Genomic DNA, 14,958 nt, shown 5'->3' with positions numbered 1-14,958 from the left:
TAAACCTGAGGTAGAGTGGGATTAATCTGCTTCATCTCATGTATAATCTAGGGTAATTTCTTTCTCTTTCACTCTCACCTTCTTTCCTCCTTGATTACATGATAATCTTACAGAGATTTTTTTATCACTAGATGGTAAAGTGCTTGACAGTGATGAGAGGTCTGTATTTACTGATGGGTGAAACTAAGACAGGGAAAATTGCTGAAACCACCCAGCAGCAGAGCTTCCAGCATAATATAAACCTGATAAAATGAACACCAAAATACTAATACTAATTCTATTAATACCAAACTCTACAGAGGAAAAAAGGGGAAAAAAGAGCAAGGTGCAACCCGATGAAAATATCCTGAGAATCCATAAATATTGGAAGTAATACAAGAGAAGAAAGCATGGATTTCTCCCCTGTCAAGTGGAGTAAGCTCTTGCCATACAATATTCATTTCATTAGTTGAGGTTTACAAGGAAACTTACTTTTAAACCTCAAGCACATATGTGATAAAATAAGTTTGATCTTTCAGAGTTGGTTATTTATTTTTCTAGACAGCATTAAATAAAGCTTTATTTCTGATGGAACTGCAGGCTGGAGTGTCAGGATTCAAGGAAAATTGTGGAGAAATGGGGAAATGACAGTTCAATCCTCAGACTTAAGTGCCAAGTACAGAAGTTCTTGATCTGTGATTGGCTTGACTGCCATGGAAGGCAGTGCTAAGTAGATGATCTCACATTTTTAAATGAAGAGAACTGAGAAACCATGACTGAAAAGGGAAAATGAGTTTCATCTTTAACACCTTCATTCCTCTCAACAGCAACATGTACCTAAATACCTACCTGTGAAATTCTAAGTGATATCTAACTTCAATAGCAAACAATGGTGACATCATTCACAGATGACATCCATCTGGGGATTCACAGGATGTTTATTGAGTGTATATCATATTCAGCCTCATGAGAATTTTTATCTTTGAAAATAATGAAATGAAGATAAAAAGAAATCTTCCTACTCCCACATCATCCTTTTTCAACTAAAAAGAAAGTAAAAGAATAAAAAACCCACATAAAATGTTTTAAACGTAAGAAATGAGCCTATTTTCCAAAAGGACAGTCAGTTCTGCATGGAGTTAAATTTTGATACATCAGTATTTCCAGATGAAAAATACTTTAAAATGTCCTGGATGTTCCACTTACTGAATTGAGCTCCAATTGTGCTGCATAAGAGCTGACACCACAAAGAGCTTCATCAATGCAGTTGTGAGGCTCTTCACAATTACACCAGGAAGTCAGGAGATCTGGACTGTACCCTAGTTTCATGAGGTGTTGCAAAAGACATGGAAAGACAAAGAAGATACAGAAAACTAGAGATGCAAAAGAGTGTGCTACATAGTCCTCAGAAGTCCTGTACTCACGTGCTGGCATATCCCCAACTTTTTCTAAGAGTTTGGGGGAAAAAAACCATCACATTCAGATCTTTTTCTGTAGAACAATGTCTTAAGACTTCTCTTTTCCCCTGTATTCATTATTAGGAGAATAATTCCATCCAGGCAGAGCTGTCTCTCAGTAGCTACCTGAAAGAGAGTTAATATCCAGCTGAGGGAAGCCCTGACCTCACCAGCTCATTACTGTAATGTAAACAATAAAGAACAAGAGCACATTCCCGAAATGGTTTCTTTTTCCAGGGCTGTCCATTCAGAACCATTTACCTGCTACAACTTAGTCTGAAAGAATTACTTCCAAGGTAACAATGACATGAGCCACCAGACCCCCCTGGAAGCACAGGTGAACACAGACCAGATCCTAGCAGGGAACCTTTCTTCAGTTCATCTTTCTTTAGTAAGGAAGTGTCTGGATTTGTTCTTCCTGCATGTATCTTAGCAGCTTTACTGATCCTGCGCATGAGAAATCACCTTCCACAGCAGAAAGAGGTATGACCCATTACATACGTCATCCCTAACCAGGCAGGAGAATAGACAGAAGAGATATTTCACTAATTTCTAAGTCTTTGGGTTTCCTGTGGTTATCCAGTACCCAGCATACTCAATGGCCACTGACAGGAAAAAGTACTTGCAGCCTACCCAAAGCAGGGCATCAGATAGCATGGCAGTCAATAGGCTTGGACAGACTCTGCAGATGGAACATGGCAACCATCCCAGTATCAACAGCAGTAAAGGCAAATGTTTTAGGAGAATAAGAACTCTCCTACCCTTGTTTCTGTGTGCTTCTCTAGCGTGTCCCATTAGCTCTCTGTTCAATATCTTGTAACGCAAATGTGCTTTCACAGTGAAGACAGCTACCCAGGAGGAACAGCATCAAGCTTGCAGAATGGAAGGAGAAACAAAATCAAGTCAAGCTAATACTTAGGCTCAGGCTAAAGGCATTTGCCAGTGGTGGTGACTTCTTGAACTAGGAGGTAAGGAAGCCGAGGACACCATCTGCAAAGAGAAGATGCAATTTCCCAGTCAGTCAGAGCAGCTGCAGCCAATGCTCTTTGAGGTCAGCAGAGCATCAAAGAGACTGTGTTTGCTCTGTGCTCCTTGAATTCCTGCCCTAGCCTTCTGAAGAAAGCTTCTCAGTCTTGCAGCACTTAACTCATAGGTAAATTAAGAACAAAACCTTGGTGACCAAGGTCTGACCTCTGCATTAGTGTCCTGGTCCCACAAACTCGACTCATCTGGGAATTACAGGGAAGATTTTGGAGTAAAAAAGGTATTACCCTTCTCCTCCTTTTTTTTCCCCTTCCCTTGAAATATATATCTCATTTTGAAGCCTGATGGAGGTAGAGGAGATGAGAGGGGAAGAGAAAGATGAAGCTGCAACTAAGCTGAAAATGAATGGAGGGTTATGGACAAGGTGATATGAATAAATTATATATTGAGGACTGGAGGAATTATGGCACCTCTGCACACCTTTGGGCCTTGAGGGACTGCATGTTTTCTGCAGGAATTCTAAAGAGATTGGAGGCCCCAATAGAGGAGAATGAGAGTTTTACAGTGTGAGGGCTCGAGCGTGCATGACCATGTGCATCTGGCATGAAAATAATTGAGTCTTTCTCCCTCTGAAAAAGACAAAGAGGAGAGCAGCCCAGGCCAAGCCTTTAGGGAAATCAGCTTATGCACAGAACAGCAACTGTGGTATCTTGGGCATCTGCTGTTTCCAGCAGGGAACTAGCTTATTCCTTTGGAGCTGCCTGGTAATTTTTTGTTTCACCAAAGCCTTAGGAGAGGAGGAGGATTTGGCCGGGCAAAAGAGCACTCTGTGAAGATTTATTTTCTCAAAACTTGGATCTGACATTCACCCACCATCTAAGATGTTCAAATATTTCTCTCACCTCCTATAAGCAATGCACACACATAGATAATACTTTTGCTACTCCTTTTTTCAGTATTGCTGTTTATATGAGGATTGCAAGGCTTTCTATAAAGAAAGGCTCCTATCCCCATGGGAAAAGGCTGGAATCCAGGATAGAAGCCAGTCCTTCAAGGACAAACAGCTTTAGTAAAGCAAGATCAAAACTTGATACTAAATTTCCAGATTCTCTAAGCCTGTTTCAGCACATCATTGTGTGTGCAACCTGCAGCTGCAGCCTACTTTGAATTAAAAATAAGCCAACACCAAACACCCCCTGGCAAACATTTTTAAATTCTATATGTGATAAAATGGTTTGAACTGGTTTGGTTTTAATCTTGTCTTCAGTGTTTTCACAGATTTTAACTTTATTTTCAAATATTTTTGTGGCACAAAAAAAAATAAATAAAGCAGTTGCTTCTTTTCTTATAAGAGAACCAAACTTTTCTTATGCATTTATAGTAAATTTGTGAAGAGGGTCCAAACCTGAAGAACTAAAGGCTCCAGATCTACATTCTTGTAACTTCTTACTTACCTGTGCAAGTAACACAGTGGTCTTTGTCACAAAGGTATGGTTTCAAGAGTTGCAAAAAAAACCAACAACCCAAAGGTCTAAGCTGAACCCACTACTAGCTTCAATACTATTTTCCAGAGTGCAGATGGTGACAAAAAGGCAAACTGCCCAAAAATTCACCCTTTTCTTGTCAGAGACAAAATCACTTTGTTCTTTGCCTGCCATCTGAAGAGTTTATAACTCCTCTGGCTTTCACTTCATGTGTCTGTGAAAGCGTGTTTGAGGTAACCCTGTACCCACTCCACACTCTGTTTGGCACTTTGCCCTTTAGGAGTAGGGACAGAAACCCACCATCGCCATGGCTGAAGGGGACCAGCCTGCTGCAGGCTCCCCAGGGCAGTCAGGTACCTGCGGCTAGATGGTGTTTTGATTGATTTTATTAGTCTTCAGATTTTTTAAGGCACCTTGGCAATAGGTAGTTTGAAAAAAAGTTATTAGCCTGTTCTGTCACCACACCTTTTATTCTCTCCTTAACAGAGCTTGGAAAGCAACCCAGTAAGAAGCTCTGCACCTATATGCAGCAGGTGCCTGAATTTCCAGCACACATCCAACAGCTTTCATCTGAACACGCACTCCAGCAAGGAGAAAGTTCCGTCCGTGTATTACTTGCCATGTTAGGGGGCCCTAGCTTTAAGAAGGACAGTGGTCCATCTGTCTCTGAAAACATATGCCAGGTATGGAGACGCAGTTGAGAGGCTGTGAGACACCCTCAGCGCACACATACAGGTAGGAAAAGAAGTTCAGCTGTCTTCTTTGAGGTTTCTTGAACCTCCCTGTGCTTCAGCATGTGCAGTGAAGTTCACCTGAGGAGCAAATACCCTCCATTTGTCCATGAAGGAATAAGACATCGCTTCCTTCTGTAAGCCTGAATCCCGCAAGGATGGTTTCCTTTGTTATATACAGTATTTATTTAACAAGCCCTCAACAGCAGAGACCCTCCTGGAGCATGGTACTAAGACTCAGCTGGACACAAGTACCTCCAGCAGAAAAGTGGTCACGAACACTCACTCAATGCCCCAAGCAACTGTTCATAGCCCTTTTCTTGCTGCAGCTGCTCTCTATGTATGTGTCTGTGACTACTTTTACCCTAGGATTTGCTATGGTAAAGGTTTTTCTCTTTGCACAGAAGTCTTAGAAACTGCTGGTTCTTCAGAGCAAATAGAAATATGCAGAGTGGAGCAAGGCTTTGGTGGAAAACTTTCTCACCCCAAATGTCAAAATAAGAAGCAGTGACAAACCTGCAGCATTGCTCAAACTTAGGAGGAAGCCCCCATAGAGGTAACATGTTTCCTGGTGCTGGAGGGACTCCAAAGACCAAACAAAATGCCCTCTATCCTACAGGGAGTACCAACACAGCTCAGGATTGTATCACAAGAGCAACTGGGTAGAAGCAGCTCTGAAGCCTCCATCACACTTTTGAAGAGCCCCCATTTGTTTTCAGCCTGCATTGAGGCACACCTCTGTTTTTGCAGTTCATCAATCTGAACTGACCTGAATTCTCTTAGACTTGCAGCTTTATTTCATAATCCTCTTTCTGAGCAGTGACTGGAAACTGCCTTTCTTCCTCTGAGTGTACATGCCCTGTAGAGCCATGTTGGGACAGGGACTGTTTAACCAAGTCATGCAGAAGTGAAACAGCTTGCACCAGAGGGGCAGAGAGCTCTGTCCCAGAACACCCTGACATGTGATGGCCCAAGTGGTTTTTCACTGTCTTGGAGAGAGAGATTCAGTTAACTTCTCTGTCTGGGGAGGTTTGTGTTTGTTCCCTGTCTCCAGCAAGACTGCTCTGACCATCAACCTAAAGCAAGCTACAGGGAGCGCGAGTCCAAAATTCTGGCCGAGCAATGGCTCCATTCATATCCTCTGATGAACCCAGCTGACATCAACTTGCAGGAGAAAACCTTTTTCCTTGCAGGAGCAATTTCTTTACCAAGAAATTATCTCACCTGCTCTTTAGAGTACACAGTGAATTTCAAGTACTGGTATTAAAAGATGTTTCACTATCACTCTGTACCTGGAAATCATGGCCTCAGCTACTAATCTATGCCCCTACTGTCATTGCAGTGAAGTAGGTATAACTCTGCTGGTGCAAAACTGCTACAGCAGCGCAAGGATAGAGGGGGGGCAAATTGAATCAGCTGTCTATACTATGTCTTCCCTTTTACTTTATAGAAAAACAGAATTTTATGCTCTACTGCAGAAATCAGGCTCTTCAGGCCTGCAAAGCTCTCCAAAACACAAATTAATGACAACGTTTTTCATTCTTAGATATCAAAGTGCTCTGTGCAGGTGGGTGATTACATACTTTCCTGCATTTTAGCAATGGATCAACTCTCTTAAATAATTTGTCTCCAATCTGTTGAAGACCAGACATCAGGTAAATGGCAGAAGAGTGAAATCTACTAATACCTAGTCTGCACTATCTTGATTGACATTGTAAAAGCTGGGGGTGGGAGGCTAGAGAATGGAGAGAGAGGTGAAGAGAACCGAGGCTACATCTCAGGCATTTAAATCAGTCTCCAAACACTCAGGAAAATATACTCTACCAGTGTGACCACAGGGACTAAATGGCAGATGAGTGCTTTCAGGGAGGCTGATAAACATGGGCATAGCCATCATTTATTGGCAATTAGAAACAGAAACGTGATGTGCAAGCGAACTGCCTGCCACCCTGTAATCGAAGAGCACTTCACAGTATTTATCAGTTCTATGACCAAGAACACATGAATTTTTTAATAATTGCTCCATTCACAGCCTCACCAACGCATACGGAACTCAGACCATTTAAAAGCCATTAATTAATCATTTATTACTGATTACACTTCACAATGGCATCCCAGATTGCTCCTCTGGTGGTGGTAGTAAACATGTCATGGCAGTCCCTTTTTCCCCATTCCAGAGGCCAGCACATCAGCTGTCTCTGATGGAGTATTACTCACCCAGAAGTGTGCCTGTGCCTCTTTACTATGGCAGCAACTCTGGAGCCCAGGGTAGGATAATCTCACCCATGGTATAACCCTGTTCCACAGGACATATAATATGGCTGTGAAACCCCCAGCCAAGACTGGAGTGGCTGATCAGATAGGTCTGCTCAGAAACTACTCCAGAACCAGAGAAAATGTGACCTTTTCAAGGACTGGAGAAGACTGATACATCCCTCTCTGGCCTTCCCTGAAGACACACAGAGAAGCAAACCCCCCGCTCATGCGAAGACTTTGTTCCAAAGAGCATTTTGTTTCAAAATTTTCTGGACTGTTTTGCACCACTAATTAGACCATTTCCACCTGAGTCACAAATTAACAGTTTTACTATGTCCTTCAATATTTCTGGTATAGAAACTTTTTTTTTAAGCCATGTGAAATAGATTCTTAAGTCTGCCTCTTCCATTAACTCTTCAACTTCTTTCCCTCTTTGTTTTTTGCTCCAGCGCTGGTTCCCCCATAGCTCTGTTCTAATCTTTGTAAATTATTCACGACCCAGCATCCTTCACACCATTTCCTGTAATTTATAGTGTCTACCATGTTGTATTATTTAACACCGAAAAGCATTTCAGGATTCAGCTTTAGATGTATCAGGCAAGATGTAATGAATTGTGTTGTGTTGTATAAAACCCTAGGCAATAAAATGGAAAATGATTAATAGCTTAATGGTGGTCGTCTTGGTAATGTCTCAGTCTTTTGTGTCTTGTCACATTTATTCCACTGCAAAGGGAGCAGGAGCTTTTAAACTTGTTTGCTCCTCTCAGGGAAATTGCTTTTTTTTCTTTTCCACTAATACCATGTGCTTGTTAATGGAGTACTACTAATAACCATGTGATAAGCTTCTTCCATCAGACAGTGAAGTCCACTAAGTAATTTCCAGCAAAGTCTTAATTCCAGATCATAAGTGCAGAAGGGAAGACCACAGCTGCTGACAGCTTTTTCAGCTTTCATCATAATGTCATATCAGACTAAATAATTGAAGATGACTGGCAATTTACATATCTCCTCTCTAAGTCAAACAAGCTAGAGTTCACTGTGTTAGAGTTCACTGCATTAAGAAATCTAGACTAGCTATACAACTTGTTTGCATAGTATATATTTAGATGAGTATAAAATAAAGTCCGCAAGAGAGGAGCCCTGAAGAAAAGATGCAAGGACTCCCTGAAACAACATCTCAGCCTTGGCCATATTGACCACCATAACTGGTCTACTCTGGCCTCCAATCGGGAGGCCTGGAGACACACCATCTATAACGCTGCTGATGCTTTTGAGAAAGCACGCAGGATCACTCCTGAGGAGAAAAGACAACGCAGAAAGAATTGTGCCTTGCAGAATATACCATCTAAGGAGTCTTTCTGCTGTGCCTTTTGCAACCAGACATGCCTATCTCGTATTGTCCTTTTTAGCCGCCAACACGCCTGCAACAAATGTGGGTAGAGCCCTTCCCAAATCTTCGTTCACAAAACCTAGCCATGATGATGATAAAATAAAGTTTTCTTTGGCAGGTGTGGCAGAACAGAAGCCTGCTCCAGACAAAAAGCATGAAGACAAGCTTCACCTCTTGCCTGGTGAAGGACATGTTGTTCACAGCCTCTTAAACCTTTTGATTTCAATGACCACATGACTGACAATACATGAATTTGACTAACATTTTGGGATTAGGTTTGTTGGGTAACTCTGTCTTTACACCAGAGTAAGAAGGAGGAGAATTAAGTTCATTACTTTATGTTGAAAAGAGCAAACAAGAGTTATAAATCCAAACTAGTTTTGATATTGAGAAACGTCTTCTTTTTTTTATTAATTGTACTATAAAATTCACACTGGTTATGTTTTAAAAGCGCAAAGTTCAAACACCTTCTGGAACTAGATGAGGCATCCTCTGTGCTGTGTCTGTGAAAGTCAAGTGTCACTTTTTACATTCTCATTACAAAATGATTCCTTTAACAACCAGGATAAAACCAAATGTATTATTTAGAACTGAGTAATAGCTTTCACTAGTCACAGTGATGGCTGAATGAGATACATGGTTTCTTACATGCCATGTAAACGCTTGATACAACTCCAGGTCTTCAGTAAAAACTTTACTGAAGGAGGAAAACAGAATTTCAAACTCAAGTTCTTAATGAAGACATCTGTATGCAGAACCTACATCCCTACTTAGGCATCCACATTAAGTGGTTTCATTTTTCAAAAATGCAGGTCACACTGGATCAGATTTTGTCTCATAGCTTCTGAAATCACACTGCTTCTGACTTGCCTTGGAAAGATGTTTTACGGTTTTATTCGGCTATTCACTGCTTTCACTGGGGGCAGTTCACATCAATATTTTCAAATAACTTACTCTTAAGGTGCAAATCTAAAGAACCTAGTCTGAAAACCCTGTATCGGGTACATGTTCTCAGTTTGTAGACTCTGTATAATAGTAATATCCATTCAACAGGCAAGTTAGGATCTCCAATTCCGTAAAAATATAATTCATACAGTTTTGCATATTTTGAACTACAGTCAATTCCTCTTTTTCCCATTGATAATATGTCAGTCTCATGTTTACTATCCCAATTGTATGTCAGCTTTATCAGCTATATTCGGTTAACATATCATAGAATCTCAGAATGGGTCAGGTTGGAAGGGACCACAGAGGGTCCCCCTGGTCCAACTTCCCTGCTCAAGCAGGATCATCCTAGATCACAAAGCTCAGGATTCTGTCCATATGGTTCTTGGATATTTCCAGAGAGGGGGACTCTACAACCTCTCTGGTCAATCTGTTCCAGTGCGTGGTCACCCGCACAGTAAAGAAGTTCTTCCTCATATTCAGGTGGAACTTCTTGTGCACCAGTTTCTACCCATTGCCTCTTGTCCTATTGCTTGGCACCACTGAGCAGAGCCTAGATCCATCTTCATGACATCTTCCCTTCAGATACTTATAGACGTTGATGAGGTTCCCTCTCAGTTGCCTCTTCTCAAGACTGAACAAGCCCAGCTCCCTCAGCCTTTTCTCATAAGAGAGATCACAGAATTACAGAATATTCTGAGTTGGAAGGGACCCACAAGGATCATCAAGTCAACTCTTGAGTGAGCATCCCTACAGGGATTGAACCCACAACCTTGGCACTATTAGCACCAGGCTGTAACCAACTGAGATAATCTCAGGGTCATGCTTCAGCCCTTTAATCATCTTTGTTGTCCTCTGCTGGACCCACTCCAGGAGCTCCATGTCTCTCTTGTGCTGAGGAGCTCAGAACTGGACATGACACCTCACTACACTACTTAATATTTACTTTACCTCGATGTTACTGTTATTTCTCTTGCTAAAGCTAAAGGTCATAAAGTGTAATTGACTGATCCATATCTTAGCAAGGGAGAATCTTGTAAAAAATATTGTAAATATATTAAAATATCTTAAATGTATTAAAACAGGATTAGGAATCAGAAAAATAATGTCAGGAAAACAATATAAATTACTGCTTTCCAGAGGGATTTCAAAATTCTCCATCATGTAGAATATCACACTTGAGCCCTAACTTACAGAAAAGTAAGATAAATAAACACAAGAAAAAAGTACAAGAAAAAAAACAATTAAGTCTGGCAATGTGCATTAGAAAACTGATCATTTCTTACTGCTGAAGCTTTTCTTACCAAATTATAAGAACTGAGGACAGATAAATTCAGTGTTACTCTCAGTAGAGCAATAAGTAAGGAAATTACAAGTTAATAAAATCCACAGCTAAAAGTAAACAACACAAGCCCAGATAGGTACACTGTCTGCACTTTTTGTCTATGGGACTGCAGGGTATTATTGATTACGTAGTACTAGGCTGAGAAAATGAATGAGGCAGCAAATTGCAGAATCAGTTGGTAGCTACCCTGAGCAGTCCAAGTCCTCTTACTGAAAGGAATCCCAGTAGGAGATTTTCCCTAGGTAGTTTCTCCTCTTTGTACAGCTGGTAGTTCTCCAGATTTATGATGTAAAATTCTCAGACAGATACTGGATGGAAAAGTACCAGGGCATAATATTTTATGGAGCCCTTTGTTTGGACAGTTGGTTTGTGGTTGATTAAAACCTGATGGCTTATCCATTTCTTCCAAATAAATAGACCAGTCTAATAAAAACCATTACCATCCTGGCCTCTCATAGCCTACACACAATCCCTCACCGTCCCTCTGATGCCTGTTACTGTCCCTTCCCCTGTGATGCATCCCTCTGGTGAACTGGGAGACATCCCCGCTTCTGGTAAGGATTGCCAGAGGGCAGGAGCTTTTGTGCTTTTGTCGGCCTATAACTAACTCCTTGCCTTCCTGATGTGTTCCAAAAGAACAGGGACACAGGGAACTGTCATTGTGCATTTACTGTGGTGGACAGGGATCAAGGAGTTTTTCCTTGATCAGAGCATGAGTCTGCCCCCAGAGGACCCTTCTGCTTCCTCTGTCTTGGAAGCCGCCACATTCACCATGTCCTCTACAGAAAACAAAAATTCTGGAGATTTCTAGAAAAGGCAAGGTTTGGATAAACCATCATAGTTTCTCAGATAAACATATCTAACTCGTTCACAGGCAGCATACAAAAAGTCTTTATCAGCTTAAGTGCAGATTTCACTCAAACAGGTTATAAAACAGAATCATAAGCAGTGAGGACTGCCAGGGTGCTGGAGGTTAAACCTTTACAACTTTACTTATGCCATGTCAGGAAATGCAGAATATTCTTTACCAGAAATTGTGTGTATGTGTCAAGTTGCTCAACAGAAGGCTGTGAAGAAGCTCAGTCTTTAGTAAATGCAGTCTGCTGTGCTGAAAGGAAATAAGGAAGGGGACAGACAAAGGTTTCCAAAATTTTACCATTAATCTACCAAGTAGCTCCACATACAAGAAATTGAGAAGAGAAACCTGAGACAGTGAATACATCTCAACTGTTATGCATACAGAGAAATTTCGGGAATCAGTTATTCAGTCTACTTTGATTTTTGTCACTCAGAAAGTGAAGTGATTCGTTGGTCCACAAAAGAATCATGACTTTGTGATATTGCACAACTGATATTGGCACAATATGTGCCGCTTGATGATAATGGTCCTTGGTGTAAAACTTAATTGTATCTACAGTTTTCTTGCATAAAAGGCATATAGATATGGCACTTAGGGACATGGTTTGGTGGTGGATTTGGCAGTGCTAGGTTAATGGTTAGACTCAATGATCTTAGAGGTCTTTTGCAACCTAACAGACTCTATGATCTATGATTTAACATTGTATTTATTTCTGTCACTGAACTGAGCCTAGAAACCAGTACAAATAGCAAAGAACTTCATAATGCATGAGATTCAATGAACCCAAACTGAAAAAAATTTAACTGTGTTATTTTAGGTTTTTAAATCCATCTGCAGAAGGAAAAGAATGAAGCAAATGCCAATGTGTCAGCATCTAGGATGCTTCCTGGGTGAAAAGGAAAGAACACAGATCTAGTTAAAAGGGAGTTATGTTGCAGCTGGTTAAAGCAATGAAATTATCATGACAAGAAGAACTGACACTTCCACTGGCAGCTATCTGGGGGCTGACAGGTTTCCAGAGGGGTATCTAGTTCAAGGACATATGTTACAAGCTGTCCTTAGAGAAGTATTATACGTGGAAAGAATGTCAAGAAAACTGAAGGACTTGGCAACCTATATCCAGGGGACACCTAAGGTACTGTTCAGAGAGCACTCTGATGCTACCTGAAGTAATGCACGCTCATTTGGCCAGTGTCAGGGAAAGATTCAGCAAAGATTTCAGCCCATGTGTCCAACTAAATGATCACTGCACCAACATACCCAGAGCAGGCAGACAGATTAACTGCACCTTGCCTATATGAAGTCCTCAAGGACATATAGCAAAGACCACTTCATAAAGAAGAATTAACACCTGAAATATCTAACATGTTTCATAGGAATTGTACCAAAGATTTCCAAAATCATGATGGTTTTTAATACAACCTGCTTTCTGCAAAAATCTGGATACCAAGGAGTTAAGTCAATAGTGTTTAACCAGCAGCAGCAAGCTGTTTAGTTTTATTAAAACACGGCATTATGTGCTATTTCTAGGTAATGTGAAAAGTCCTTGACAAGCTACATGAAGTAGAAAAGAGCACAGCAACATAATAATTTTAAAAATGGTAGTGGAAAACAAGCTGGTAGAAGCTGGGACTGGAGTCTGCTTTTCCTGTCAGTGAGACACAAGTTCTTCTTCTGCATTTGAGAGGGCAGTCTGTAGAAGTCAAAGAGTCATCTTCCCCAGCCAGCACCCTCCAATGCTACTCCTCCCTGAAACAAGCCTCTTGTCCTCCTGAAAAGAGAAGTAGCTTTGGACTGAGTGTGATGGGAAGCAACACTTTTATGCCCTACCGCATTTTTTTAATTCAGTTCCTTCGCCCCTCCAGGAAGAGAGAAAAAGAAAAAATCATACACACAACAACAACAACAACACCACAACCCAGAAAATGTAAAAGATGCCACTGCAGATCAATTCTGGGTGAAATCTGTAGGACTTTCTAATAGATAGCATAGTCAAAATCACATGTCAGTTTATCAGTAATGCCTGCTGGTACATTCATGCATTTTCCTGGGAGAACGGATCTGTACCTTAGGCATGAGCTCAGGACACTCATATTCAATTCACCCCTTTTTCTATAGTTTTTTCACTGTGATCAAGTCACTGAATTTCTCTGTGCTTCATTTCCCCATTCACAAATGACAGCTCCCCCATATTGTCAAAGAATGTCTTTGGAAGGCTAAAAGTGCCTTCATCTCTCCAACATGCCTGTCAAAGAGGAAACAGGAGGGAAAAATGGGGAAATGGTGATACCAAAAAAATACTAAATGAAATATCAAGAGAGTGAATATGGGCCAAAATAATATCATGTGATATAGAATAATCTAGAAAACAAGAAAATCAAAATCCAGACTTGATTTAACTCTTCTGGATACAGACCTGATTTTCCAAAGACATTACTGTGGGATAAGGGTAGGCTTGCACAGCCATGAGTCGATATCTGCCAGGGGAAGGGAGCTAAGGAGATGTGGAAACAATCATGCCTGTTGAGCAAACTTACAAGAAACTGGCAAGACAATGATGAAAAATATTGATGATTTAAGTGAGGACACAGAAGGACAAGTAGTTATGGAAGAAAATGACATCTAGAAGAGAGAAAGGTAAGATCAGATTAAACAAGAGAAAGCAGGGAAAATCACAAAAAATGTTGTCATAGGGCTTCCTGATATGAATTACATGAAGCTCCAAAATAACAAATTCTATATTACAGGTGAGAGTTGCTCTCATTTGGAGGAGGTGGGTGGAAGAGGACTGTTTTGGTTGAAAACCCAGGTGTTTAGATAACTTGGTGCTGCCAGGGAACCTAATGAAGGCTCTAATCGAGGCACCATATCATCTTCTCTCCTATCGATCACAATGTCTGGTTACTATATTTCTCCTGATGCACTTCAAACTCTCCTCCTGGTAGAGGGAGGTAGCATATTGCAAATAGCCTTCAAACAGGTTCCAGCAAGAGTTGAAGTCTGGCTGTGGAGCATATGCCATCTATGAGAATGAGACGAGTTAGCTGAACTGTAGTTCCCTGGGACATTCTGTGGCTTATCCAACCAGAGATTTCTTTGTAGAAAAATTTTGGCCCAGTCCTTTTCTTTTCAGAAACAAATGATTTTCTGTGGAAGGCAATACTTCTGTCAGGGTGGAAAATATTTAATAATCTGATTTTCTGATGAAAAAATGTATTTTAATAGTATCAACCTCAGTTTTTGGTTTCATTTAAGTTCTTAATTTTCCACCTCCTTAGGATTTCTATAGTGCCTATGTTATGCCTTAAGCAATTGCAGCTCAGCAAATGCAGTGGCTGATCTTCCTTTTAAGTTGGGTAAAGTGCTGCAGAGCTCAGTGAAGGTGCTTCTAATGGCATAAAGGTTTTCCCCTTGCATCTGCTTTTCGTCATGTTTCAGAGCTGGGTCTCCATTTGGTGGATGCACTGACACATAGGCTTGAGCTAAATAAAAATCTCTGTACAGAGTCCCCAGTCCGTCCTAGACTGA

The 14,958-nt window shown here is 40.9% G+C and overlaps 1 long non-coding RNA gene across 1 annotated transcript in view; it reads right to left on the bottom strand.

The window, feature by feature from the left end:
* Positions 1 to 2,356: 2,356 nt before the first annotated feature.
* Positions 2,357 to 14,958, bottom strand: part of LOC120322806 — a 50,756-nt gene continuing 38,154 nt past the window's right edge. The window contains exon 3 of the long non-coding RNA XR_005562731.1: positions 2,357 to 2,426. This is a non-coding gene — a long non-coding RNA (uncharacterized LOC120322806). The remainder of the gene's footprint in view (positions 2,427 to 14,958) is intronic.

The sequence above is a fragment of the Pipra filicauda genome, unplaced genomic scaffold (assembly GCF_003945595.2).
Source record: "Pipra filicauda isolate LSUMZ 115617 unplaced genomic scaffold, ASM394559v2 scaffold156_size1729456_pilon, whole genome shotgun sequence".
In the NCBI taxonomy this organism is placed as follows: Eukaryota; Metazoa; Chordata; class Aves; order Passeriformes; family Pipridae; genus Pipra; species Pipra filicauda.
This window is presented reverse-complemented; position numbering and strand designations above follow the sequence as displayed.